General features: G+C 39.4%; 1 protein-coding gene across 17 annotated transcripts in view; it reads right to left on the bottom strand.

Moving 5' to 3' along the window:
- LOC113668818 (uncharacterized) overlaps positions 1–12,911 on the bottom strand; it is a 63,091-nt gene that overhangs the window by 9,747 nt on the left and 40,433 nt on the right. For 7 of the 17 annotated variants that reach the window (XM_089206443.1, XM_089206442.1, XM_089206451.1 and 4 more), the window contains 5 exons: positions 11,763–11,915; positions 10,274–10,426; positions 8,865–9,015; positions 7,545–7,683; positions 3,043–3,083 (listed from right to left, as the gene is read on the bottom strand). The gene's annotated coding sequence lies outside the window, so the exon portion shown is untranslated. Of the gene's footprint in view, positions 1–3,042; positions 3,084–7,544; positions 7,684–8,864; positions 9,016–10,273; positions 10,427–10,889; positions 10,978–11,762; positions 11,916–12,911 lie in introns of those variants that run through there. The other 10 variants (XM_089206445.1, XM_089206456.1, XM_089206454.1 and 7 more) reach the window with 6 other exon arrangements.

The following is a 12,911-nucleotide window of genomic DNA, read 5'->3' as shown; positions in this document are numbered from 1 at the left end:
GCATGGCTGCCGTTCTCGAACAAATTTCAAGCTGAAATTGATAAAGCAAACCTAGCATCTATGACCAAGTTTGCATATCTAAAAAAGCTGGTAGATCCAAAGGTTCGAACGGAGATAGACGGACTGCCTTTCACAACAGAGCGCCACGAGGGGGCAAAGAATATCCTCTTCGGCGAACATGAGAAAACTAGTGAGATCGTGAACGCGTAAGTCCAGAACATCGCGAAGTTGCCTGTCATAACAGGACACAACCTGAGCTTATCCTCGAAGCTCGTGTACAATGTGCAATGTTTGGAGACACTTGGCAAATTGAAAGACGTGACAGGAAATGCAAGGAGTGTGTTTGACAAACTAAGGGGCGTAAAAGCAGATCTAGTAAGAGGAGAAATAGACTGAAAGGACTGGAACTTTCCACAATTGATAAAAGCTTTGAAAAGTTGAAAGGAAATAAATCTTATTGCGAGTGCAGAGAAGCCAGGTGTTAAATTCTGCGATCGCGAAAAAAATTTCGTTGCAAACGAAATAACAACGCAACTGAACAGAGAGCTGTGAATTGTAAAAATTTTGTTACAGTTGTAACAACTAGGTCTGAAACAACTGTGTTTTAGTTTTTCAGGAAGTCGACACCGCGCTGCTGAGAGCAAATGTTGTTCTGGCTGCCAGATCTGTAGTCGAAGACATCATACGTCGATATGCGAGAGACCTACATCGCGAGACCAGCTGATGACTGCAACGAGCGTAGAGAGAAAATGATTGGTGTAACCCATGGTCACACTTGACGTGAATGGTGTTAAGTGTCGAGCATTGTTGGATACGGGAGCCAGAAGTTCCCACGCTTCACCAACGGTTCTGGAATGTTTCCATTTGCGTCCGATCCGTCAACAATTCAAGCATATTGAAACAATGTATGGTACTTCAAACAAAGCGATCGACATCTAGGCCTACAATTCGAATCGTAGATGGCAAATTCACCTTAGAAGCCGAAGTAAACAAGGTTGACCACAAAGAGTTGTTGAAACCCAAAATGCACAGAAATAGTAGCGCAGTTTTCTCATTTGAAGGGCGTAACCTCGAATGATAACGACGAGAAGGCGATTTTCCTCGTTCATCTGATCCTTGGAACAAACGAGTATGCTAAGATAAAAACAAGGAAGAGACCAAGAGTGGGCGCTCGGGAGAACCAATGGCAGAATATACGAAGTTCGGCTGGACAATCTTGTCACCCAGTACGGAGTTGGATCTCAGAAACATGTTCATAGCGCAGACCAACGCAATCGATTACGAACAATTGTGCAAGTTAGACGTTTTGGGGCTAAAGGATAATTCAGATAATTCAAGTGAAAACCAGGAAACCGTTCACGAAGGGCAACTAACTAGAGTCCAGAAGGCGATACGAGACGAGCCTGCCATGGAAAAGGAATCATCCTCCCTTACCGAACAATCACAGCGGAAGTTTAAAATGTTTCCAAATCTTGTGTGGAAGTTAGAGAAATAAGACAAGTTTGAGAGGTACAACTACATCATCTAGAATCAACTGAGTCAAGGGAACGTGGAACGCGCCGACGATGTGGTCAGGGGTGGAATAGAGTTCTACATTCCTCATAAAGCCGTCGTGCGTGAGAACGCACAATCTACAAAGATGCGTATTGTCTATGATACTTCTGCAAGGGCAAATGCAAGTGTCCTCTCACTTAATGAGTGTCGCGAAATCGGCCCTCCACTACAGAACCAGCTTTATAACTTGTTTATACGAAATAGGTTTTATCCCGTGACAATAGCTGGCGATTTAAAACAAGCACTTTTGCAAATTCACGTCCGAAGCCTTACGCTTTCATTGGTTAAAAGATCTGGTGCGAGTGGTAGTAGGGATATACGGAGGGTTTGAATGCGCCGTAATCGACGGATGGGAGATATCAGACTGGTTCAAGATTTAGTCAAGAGTAAAGCAGGGATGCGTAATGTCAGGATTCTTATTCCTAATGACTATGGATTGGATCATGAGGAAGACAACAGCAAAACACTGAGGATGGAGTTTGCAACGAACAGGGAGAGCATTGTGGTGGCGTATCTTGAAGCTATTGTAGACAAGAAAGGTGGAGGCAGTGAAGACATTAGGAACAGAATGCAGAAGGAACGAGGTGCATTCCAGAGGCTATGGAAGGTGTGGGTAGCCAGAAGAATAGGAAAGAGAGCCAAGATGTGCCAATTCAAGACTTTAGTCCGATCGGTCCTGCTACATGGTCATGAAACATGGAAAATCAAAAAGACCGATGAAAGAACACTGAAAAGTTTTCAGTACTAATGCCTAAGACGGATACTGAGGACCAGATGGCAGCAAAGAATGACAAACAGGAGAGTAGTTGAAATGGAGGACACCAATAAAATTGGTTGCGAGGTGGGAAGAAGAAAGTGGAACTGTTTAGGACATTTACTCAGGAGAGAGGGTGTGAACGACTTTTTTGCGGTATTGGGGTGGACACCAGAATGTCAAAAGGCGAGAGGGAGACCAAAGACCAGTTGGAGAGGGACTGTTGAAAGAGGAAAAAGGCAAGGCGATATGGAAGAGCTGGATTGTGGCTGGGGTGGCGGCACGAAACAGGGGGGTTGGGCGGACAATGTGACGACCTTATGCACCTACTGGCCCAACGAGCGATGATGATGATAATGAGGATGATGATACACATCACACGTGACAGTTTAATTTAATTTACGTGCTATGGTAACCCGTGGTTTCTCGGCGAAAGGAAAGAAATAATTACTGTGTAGCTAGAGATCGGAAACGAAAATAAATTTAGAGAAAAAGTGGACCGAACTTCTGGGGTACACTGTACTCTCAATCGTCAAATTCTTTCATTGTTTATCATTAACGTTCACCACGTCACAAACTTCCAACGCTCTCTCCTCAAACCCATCACTCTAATTATCACCTCTCCTATTTCAATCTTAACCTAACCGTGACTGCGTGAGTCTCATGTCACGCAACTTCCGTTTAAAAGGTTACTTGGAACTTACTTTCGAATCAGTGAGTTAAATGATACATACCGTTCTAGAAGTTTGACAAAACTTGGGAATACTTGAACTGTCTGCAATCAAAGGTTGAACAAGTTAGAATCACGTGCTTTTAAAGCTGCTCAAGTAGCAAAATTATCTGTAGGTTCTTTTTTTTATCATAAGCAAAAAACGCAGGCACTGTGTTTGGTTCTTACCTAAGATCTATTGGAGGACAAATGCATTAATTGTACAAAACAAATAGAATCCATGTTGCCTGGGTTCTTTCTGATAATAGATCACAGATGACGTCACAAATGTGGTAAAAACATCAGTGACACACTCAGCTGCGCTTCTTGTGCCTCTTCTTTGTTCTTACCACATTTTGACGTCATCTGTGATTTCTTACTAAACAAACGCAGGGCAACATGTAAGTTATTTTTTAAATTAACAAGCATGAAATGTAGTCTGTTGTTATTTTCGTTCTTTCACTTCCTATCACAAAATGACACAGACATTTGAAGCGCTTTGGCCCCATTATTTAATGGATATCAAAACTTTTTGAATACGCTGTTAGACATTCTGGACTCCTACTGGCGGAAGCAGCTATCATGCGCCTTCTGCATCAAGTGCTGCCACAATTACTGAGTTTCTGTTCCTCAAGGTTTTTTTTTGCAAAAACTTTCTGTCCACGGTTTATGTGACCGTAATCAGTCAAGGATTACATGCGCATTACGCAGCTGGTCATGCGTAATAAAGGAATACTGAAAAACGAAACGGAATTTTTGATGAAAACTGGCTGGAAAAAGGATTTCTATTGGAATTAACAGGCGTAATTCTATGGAATACTGACATTCGGAACATGATTTAAAAAGACACTTAGCGAAAAGAATTTTTTTTCTTTGCTGTTAATTTTTTTCCTTCTTTGTCTCCCACACAAGAGATCTCACAAGCTTTAAAGTTTGCACCCTGCACTATGTATTAGTCTACAAAAGTGTACAAAATTCGTGGCTAACTTGAGAGGAGGGTAATCCAGAAGATCATAATTTACAAGAAAAAACTTCGAGAAATTTTAAATGGAAAAGACAATACTCCTAAGGCGTTGATCAAATGAATATGATGTCAATCAATAGGCCATTTCTCTTGATTCGCTAAAGTAATTACTTTACTGGGTAGGTTACTGGGTTGCGTCAATTGAGATAAGATAATTAATTTTCTCTTGGGTATGAAAATGTGAATTCTTAAATAGAGGCCAACAATGTTTCATTGTCCAGTTACAGAATGTTTAGATCAAAGTCCTTTTTCAGAATGAACAAGGACTGAATGACTAAAATGAGGAGAACGAAGGAGTTCCTCACCGTAGAGCATAGGATATGTCCCCTTCCCCAGTCCAGTGGGTAGTTATCTAGCAAACTTTCCCATCAGCGAAAGTGGGTGGGGGTCGGGGGTATTAATATAAACACCATTCTAACATCCATAACGCAAGAAAAAAGTGGATGAAGAGGCAACCTTGGGGCACGCGTGCCTGGCGTGATTACTACAACAATCGAATTTAAATTATGGCCAAGAATATTTCGATCAAAGTCCTTTTCGGAGCAGAAGTACGGATAACACATTAAATTTAAACAGCCTTTTTAACAAGTACAACAGTTAGTTTCGATTTCCGTGCAAACGTCAAAATTTCAGCCAGTGTAGCGACAATCTTGTAAGCGTATCGCGTGATACTTTAATTTCTAAATCAGCAATGAAGCTCAGGGTTACTTAAGATTTAGATGTATAATTGAGCGTAGCACGGTAATGACAGACATGTAGCAAGAATGTTCAAATTGCGCACAGCAGAAGTGATATAGAAAATCAATAATGGTCTGAAATAATCAGATAAGGAATTGTCTAGGGAAATTGTGCGTGCGTGTTTGGGTTGGAACATCTTGTGAAGTTGCTTGATGAGTCATTCGTGCCGAAAATGGTGCGCGCATGCGCGTGTAAATAACAGAAATGTTGATCAGAGTAGAATGGGAAACTTGGGATTTTAGAAAACTTCAAAAACTAATGTCAATCTTGGTTTTACGTAGTTTAGGCCTGTATTTCCGTTGTAATAGCAGATAAATAAAATCATTATCTTGTAACAAAAGATCTAGATCGATTGAATGTAGAAAGTACTGATATTGTATGGATCATAAATAACCGCACGAAAGCGGAACGATATAGTCCTATTGGTTGTCGAACCAGCTCTCCGCAGAGATTTTCCTTAACGAAGTGGGGAATTCTGCAACAACCAGACGAGGCAACATACAAAAATGGCTCATGCGCAACCAGCCTTTAACTCGTAAGCAGAACACGAAAGTGAAATCACTTTCTTACGTATTGTGACCCTAACGAATAATTATCCAATGACATTGCGTCTATTTGGATGGCGTCGATAACCGCAAACGTCACATTTGTGCGCTGATCCGTTAAGTGTGTCCTTAAGGCAATATCTTAAGAAAGTCTCGAATCGGCAGGAGTGGCTTGTGGGGAGAGGGGCGAGGAGGTTTACCTCCACACCATTCCGTAATCCCTCTCTGAATACAAAGAACACAAAAGACAACTCCAAAAAAATACTAAATCTGGCGATTGTGTTGGGTGTGATATTTTACGTAACTGGAGTATACTTTTCAACATAGGTCAACCATATTCACATGTCTTCTTCTAAAATGTCCTGCTCAAATTTTTCTTTAGAACTGCATTTAAACAATTCTTGGAGCAAACAAGGAAAATAGTTATAAATTGGGAGCATTTCACCGGAGGAAAAACTTCCGAACGAACAATTCAGTATAAAGCTCAAAATCTTCAGCAATAACACATAACTTATAATTTCTTCATCAAAATGAAGAGCGTAAGAGCGTATAGGGTTTCAAAATTAAGGGAAAATGCTTATGGAAAACGGTGAATTCGAAAAGATCTCTGATCGACTGCGGAGTTGTTTTTGTCAGTTTGTTTCTACGGTGTTCTCTTAGACAACATACATAGGCAAATTTCAAATTTCAAAACCAGGCAAATTTCAGATTTCAAAACCAGACAAGAAAACAAACAAAAATTGCTTATGCGCAACCAGCCTTCAACTTGTTAAACAGGAACACGAAAGTGGAACCAGAGTGTTACGTGTTGCGACCCTAACAAATAATAATCCAATGACATTGCATCTTTTTAATGGCGTCGATAACCGCAAACGTCACATTTGTGCGTTGATCCGTTAAGTGAAAGCTGAGCTGTTTAGTCCGAGGTAGATAAAGAGATATAAAAATCAAAGCACATCAGCTCCCCCCCGGTCCTTAAAGCAATATTTCAAGAAATTCTCGAATCGGCAGGAGTGGGTTCTGAGGAGAAGGGAAGGGGGGTTTACTTGCACACCATTCTACATTCCCTCTCTGAATACAAAGCAGACAAAAGACAACATCAAGAAAATATTAAATTTGGCGATTTTCTAACCGTGGTCGTGTCTGCTGCGATATTTCAAGTAATTGGAGTAAGCTCTTGAACAGAGGTCAACCATATTCGCATGCCTTCGTCTAGAATTTTCTGCTCAAAATTTTTTTTTTGAACCGCATTGAAACAATTGTTGGAGCAAACAAGGAGAAAGTTATAAATTGAGAGTCTTTTACCGGAGGAAAAACTTTCGAACGAACAATTCAGTATAAAGTTCACAATCTTCCGCAATAACACGTAACTTATAACTTCTTGATCAAAATACACCGCCAGCTAACAGCATATAAGGTTACAAAATTAAGGGAAAATGTTCATGGACAGCGGCGAATTCGATAAGATCTCTGATCGACTGTGGAGTTGTTTTTGTCAGTTTGTTTCCACGGTGTCCTCGTAGACAACATAAATTCGCAAAACTTCCCCAACATCAAAACATACGCAATGACTAAATCGACAAAAAAGTTCGTGATCCTTTATCAATCTTAATGAATGAATGTGTATTTATACACCGCACATATCACATGCTGTCTAAAGGCGGTTTACAATTCTAATTGAGTGAGATCGAACGTCAGCTTGTAAAGGCGCCTCTGGCTGCCGCTATCAGTCCATATTTGATCTCACTCACCCACCCAGCCCATGCATGAAATGTACAATGAAACAACAGATAGACCACCACACCGGGAACTACGCCCCCTACTCTTTTCGACAAGTGTGTGGGTTCTTTAACGTCCCCTGCTGACCATGTAACACTGAAGATGCAGGAGACGGGGCCTACGGTTTATAGTCCTTATCCGAGAAGACTTGAATGTCTAACCATTTGCTGGTACAATTACAAAGGCAGCACATTCTCCTCAGTTATTTTAAGACCCTGAGTGTTGGTCCGGTCTGGGGCCCGAACCCTCGACCTCCCGCACAACAGACTGGCGCTCTACCAACTGAGCTAACCAGGCGGCGGTTATCTTAAGATCAAAGACTAGTTCTGTATTTCTTGCTGTTGTCCAAAAGCAGTTAGATGTTTTGTATCAGTTTCAAAATTAGCAAGTCCTGGCCCGCTACAGAAACAACTGAATTACACTATAACACAATGTACTTACCAGCGTCGCTAATTTCAGTCCCTCGAGGAACAACTAAGGCTGATAAATGTTATCGTTTGTCTTTCGATCTTTTCACTGCCGCTGTGGATCGTGATGATCAGGCTCGCACGAACAAGGCTTGCAATCAAAACGTCCCGATCTGTACATTGAAGATAAAACAAAGTGCAATAACCGATTATACTTTATTCCATATTCTACCGTTGTCCAGAAAAAATGGATAATTCTCACACCAAAAATTCTGCTGCTTTAAAGAAATGGTATTGGGGCTAATCTGCTTTTTGCTTTTTTCAGCATTATTGTCTAACAAAACAAAGCAATTCTTTCGTTCATTTGACACACGCAGCATATCAATGATCAAATCATTAACTGCATCAACTAACGTCACTTTTGACATTTTCACTTATCTGGGGTGACGATAGAAGAAATCGCTGTGCAATTTCACCTTTTTTAGCTGAAACTGTTTTATTAAGCTCCTTCTCCTTCAGCGTGTGTCGTATCAATATAAGTTTTTCTAGAATGTATGCTTGTTTATTTTTATGGACGACGGTGAATCCGAAAATATCTCCAATCGACTGCATAGTTGTTTCTATGGTATTCTCTAAGACAACATACAATCGCAAAATCGTCCTCAACATCAAAACATACGTAACGACTAAATCGACAAGAAATGATATTAAAAGATCCTCGCAGCTAAGAACTCTACTGAAACGAGTAGTTGAAAATAGAACCTGAAAAAAATTCAGGCCCGTACGGGATTTGAATCCTTTATCAATCTCAAAAATCGAAGACTAGTACTGTATTTCTCGCTAGAAAGCTCCCCTATCAGCGAAAGTGGGGTGAAGGGGGAAGGGGGAAATTTACATACACACCATTCTAGCATCCTAACTCAAGAAAAAAGGCAGATGAAGAAGCAATCTTCAGATACCCGTGCCTGATATGATTACTACAACAATTGAACTTAAATTATGCTCAAGAATGTTCTGATCAAATTCCTTATATCGATTGTTTTGCTGACAACTGTTGAATTCCCTTTGGTTTCATCATTGGTTCATTTTTTGCCTGCAGAAAAATGACACTAGAATGTGCCTTGAACCGTTAATCTTAATCATTTCACTCTAGATAACACCCTGGTTGCACTTTCGTGTTTGAAAGGTTTAATCACGAAAGTGCTCTTCGAAAGTGTTCTTCGAGATCGAAGATTAGTACTTTATTTCTTGATGTTGCCCAAAAGCAGGTGGATGTTTTGTTTCATTTTTAAAATTAGCAGGTCCTGGCCCGCTACAGAAACAGATAAATTACTCTATAACACAATGAACTTACCAGCGAAGCTAATTTCAGTGCCTTGAGGAACAACTAAGGCTAATATGGTATGGTTTGTCTTTCGATCTTTCCACTGCCACTGTGGATCGTGATGGCCCAACTGGTACGAAGAAGACTCCTAACCGTTTGCTTGTAATCCAAACGTCCCGATCTGTACATCGGAGGTGAAAACAAAGCTTAATTAACCATCCTACTTTATCTACTATTGGACGGTTTTCCTTAAAACAAAAGATAATTTTCACACCAAAAATTCTGCAGCTTCAACGAAATCGTAGCGGGGGTAATATACTTTTTGCTCTATGCTTTTTTAAGCATCATTATCTAACTAAACAAAGCAGTTCTGTCATTCGTTTGACACGCACAACATAACAGATGATGGAATCATAAAGTGTACCAAATAACGTCCCTTTTAATAATATTTTTACCAGTCGAAAGTGACGATAGTAGAAATTGCAGTGCAATTATACCTTTTCGCTGAATCTGTTTTATTAAACTCCTTCTCCTTCAGCGTGTTTCCTATTAACATAAATATTCTAGAATGTACACTTGTTTATTTTTCCGTTTGAAATATCTGGTACACATAACTTTCATGTGAGTGAATTAAAGGACACTTACAGTAGTCAAAGTTTTAGAAACCTTTTAGTGCCGGTAGTGGTACTTCATTAGCGACAAAGAACATAGGCTACTTTCTGTACTGAAAAAAACACTCGAGAAATTCGAAAGCAAAAGTTTATCTACGCACATTAATCAGGACCCTAAATAGCTGCAGCCTGAGGGTACTATGCATTCTATTTGACAAAACTAATTTTGTTTTCGTTTTGTTGCGGTTTTTCGTCAATTATCTGCCGAAGAAAAATGACACTTTAATGTGCTTTGACCCATCGGTTAAGATTATTATTCAAACTTCAGAACTGCATTGAAACAGTTTTAGGAGCAAACAAGGAAAAATTTCCAAATCGAGAATCTTTCACCCGAGGAAAAACTTCCCAACGAACAATTCGGTATAAAGTTTACAATCTTCAGCAATAAAGTATAACTTATAAGTTCTTCATCAAAATGCACCGCTAACTAAGAGGGTACAAGGTTAAAAAATTAGGGGAAAATGTTTATGGACAACGATAAATTCGAAAAAGATTTCTAATCCACTGCGGAGTTGTTTTTGTAACTTTGTTTCTATGGTGTTCCTCTAAACAACATACATTCGCAAAACGTCCTAACATCAAAACATACGCAATGACTAAATCGACAGAGAAAGTTCGTCATCCTTTATCAATCTCGAGATCGAAGACTAGTACTTTATTTCTTGCTGTTGTCCAAAAACAGGTGGATGTTTCGTTTCAGTTTCATAATTAAAAAGTCCTGGCCCGCTACAGAAACAACTAAATTACACTATAATACAATGTCCTTACCAGTGAGGCTAATTTTAGTGCCTTGAGGAACAAATAAGGCTGGTAGATGCTATCGTTGGTCTTTCGATCTTTTCACTGCCGCTGTGGATCGTGCTGGCCTGGCTCGCACGAAAAAGACTCTTACCCGTTTTCTTGCGGTCCAAACGCCCCGATCTGTACATCAGAGGGGAAAACAAAGTGCATTTAACGATATTACTTTATCTGATATTGTGCCGTTGTCCTTAAAGCAAGGGATAATTTTTACACCAAAGATTGAACAGCTTTCACGAAATCGTAGCGGAGAGAAATCTGCTTTTCGCTTTTTGCCTTCTTCAGCATTATTATCTAACTAAACGAAGCAGTTCTTCCATTTGACACACTCAGAATATCAAATCATGAAGTCATGAAGTGTATCAAATAACACTTTTAACATTTTCACTAATCGAAATTGACGATAGTAGAAATCGCAGTACATGCAACTACACCTTTCCGTTAAATCTGTTTTATTAAGCTCCGTTTCCTCCAGGTATGTCGTATCAATATATATATTCTAGAATACATGCTCGTTGATTTTTCGTTTGAAACGAGTTGTACCTGGTACACATAACTTTCATGTAAGATAATAAAGTATACTTACCATCGTCAAAGTTTTATAAACCTTATAGTGAAGTATACGTTATGTAGTCAACAGAACACCCGTGGAACTCAAAAGTGAAAACTAATCTGGCATTGTCGCAATGCATATTATTCATATCCCTAAATAGCCGCACCCTGCCGGTATTATATCAATTGTTTTACCGAAAGCTATTGAATTCGCTTTGGTTTAATCATTGGTCAAGTTTTTGCTCCCCGCAAAAGCACACAATAACGTGCCTTGACCCGTTAATCTTCATTGGTTTTCAAAGTTAATTTGTTCTTCAAAAGTCATTCATTCTAGAATGTATGTTTGTTGATTTTCCGTTTGAAACGAGTTGTATCTGCTCCACATTACTTTCATGTAAGTGAATTGAGGTACACTTACCGTTGTTAAAGTTTTAGAAACCTTTCAGTGAGGTATGCATACTTCATTTGCAATAAAGAACATTGGCCGCTTTCTGTAGTCAACAAAACACTCGAAGAACTCAAAAGCGAAAGATAATCTGGCGTTGTCGCAATGCATATTATTCACATCCCTAAATAGCTGCGCCCTGCTGGTATTATATCCCTTGTTTTACAGACAACTATTGAATTCGCTTGGGCCTCATCATAGGTCAAGTTTTTGCCCCCAGAAAAATAACACAGCAATGTGCCTTGACTTGTTGATCTTCATTTAGTTTTTAAAGCTAATTCGCTCTTCAAAAGTTGGTAAAAAAATTCCTCGCAACAGACATCATTTCACATTGCTCACATAAATGAAAAGTAGATACTTGGTTGTCCAAAAACCGTTAGATGTTTCGTTTCAGTTTCAAAATTAACAAGTCCTGGCCCGCAACAGAAACATCTAAATTACACTATAACACAATGTACTTACCAGTAAGGCTAATTTCAGCGCCTTGAGACTGAATAAGGCTGATCAAATGCTATCGTTTTTCTTTCGACCCTTTAACTGCCGCTGTGGATCGTGATGGCCTGACCCGCACGAGGAAGACTCCTAGCTGTTTCCTTGCAATCCAAACGTCCCTATCTGTGCATCATAGGTGAAAAGAAGCGCATTAAACGATAATACTTTATCTAATATTGTACCGTTGTCCTTAAAACAATGGATAATATTTTTGACAAAAAATTCTGCAGCTTTAACCAAATCGTACCGTGCGTAATCTACTTTCTGCTTTTTGCTTTTTTTCAGCATTATCATCTAACTAAACATAGCAGTTCTCTCATTCGTTTGTCACACTCAGGATATCGGAGGATGAAATCATAAAATGTATCAAATAACGTCACTTTTAATAACATTTTCACCAATCGAAAGCAGCGATAGTAGAAATCGCAGTGTATGCAATTACACCTTTTCGCCAAACCTGATTTATTAAAGTCCTTCTCCTTCAGCGTGTATCTTATCAACATGAATATTCTAGAATGTATCTTTGCTTATTCTCACAAAAATTATAGTACACAACTTTCATGTTAGTGAATTAAAGTACACTTACAGTTTTCAGAGTTTTAGAAACCTTTTAATGAGGTAGAAGTAGTTCATTTGCGAAAAAGAACATAGGCTGCTGTCTGTATTCAACAAAACACTAGAGGAATTCGAAAGCGAACGTTTATCTGCCTTCGTCGTAGAGCACATTAATCAGGCCCCTAAATAGCTGCAGCCTGAGGGTACTATGCATTTTATTTGACTGAAAACTAATTTTGATTCCCTTTGTTGCGGTTTGTCGTCAATTATCTGCCGTAGAAAAATGACACTTTGATGTGCATTGACCCATTGGTCAAGATTATTATTCAAACTTCTTTCGCCCTACAAAAGTGTACAAAATTCGTGGCTCTCTTGAGAGGGGGCTAATCCAGGCGACCATAATTTACAAGCAAAAAACTTCGAGAAATTTGAAATGGAAAAGGCAATACTTTTATAGCGTTGATCAAATGAATATGGCGTCATACCAACGGGCCATTTCTCTTGATTCGCTTAAGTAACGTAGAAAGGTTTCTGGGTTGAGTCAATTGAGAGAAGATAATCTAT

The sequence above is a fragment of the Pocillopora damicornis genome, chromosome 5, assembly GCF_964200805.1.
Source record: "Pocillopora damicornis chromosome 5, jaPocDami1.2, whole genome shotgun sequence".
NCBI classification, from domain to species: domain Eukaryota; kingdom Metazoa; phylum Cnidaria; class Anthozoa; order Scleractinia; family Pocilloporidae; genus Pocillopora; species Pocillopora damicornis.
This window is presented reverse-complemented; position numbering and strand designations above follow the sequence as displayed.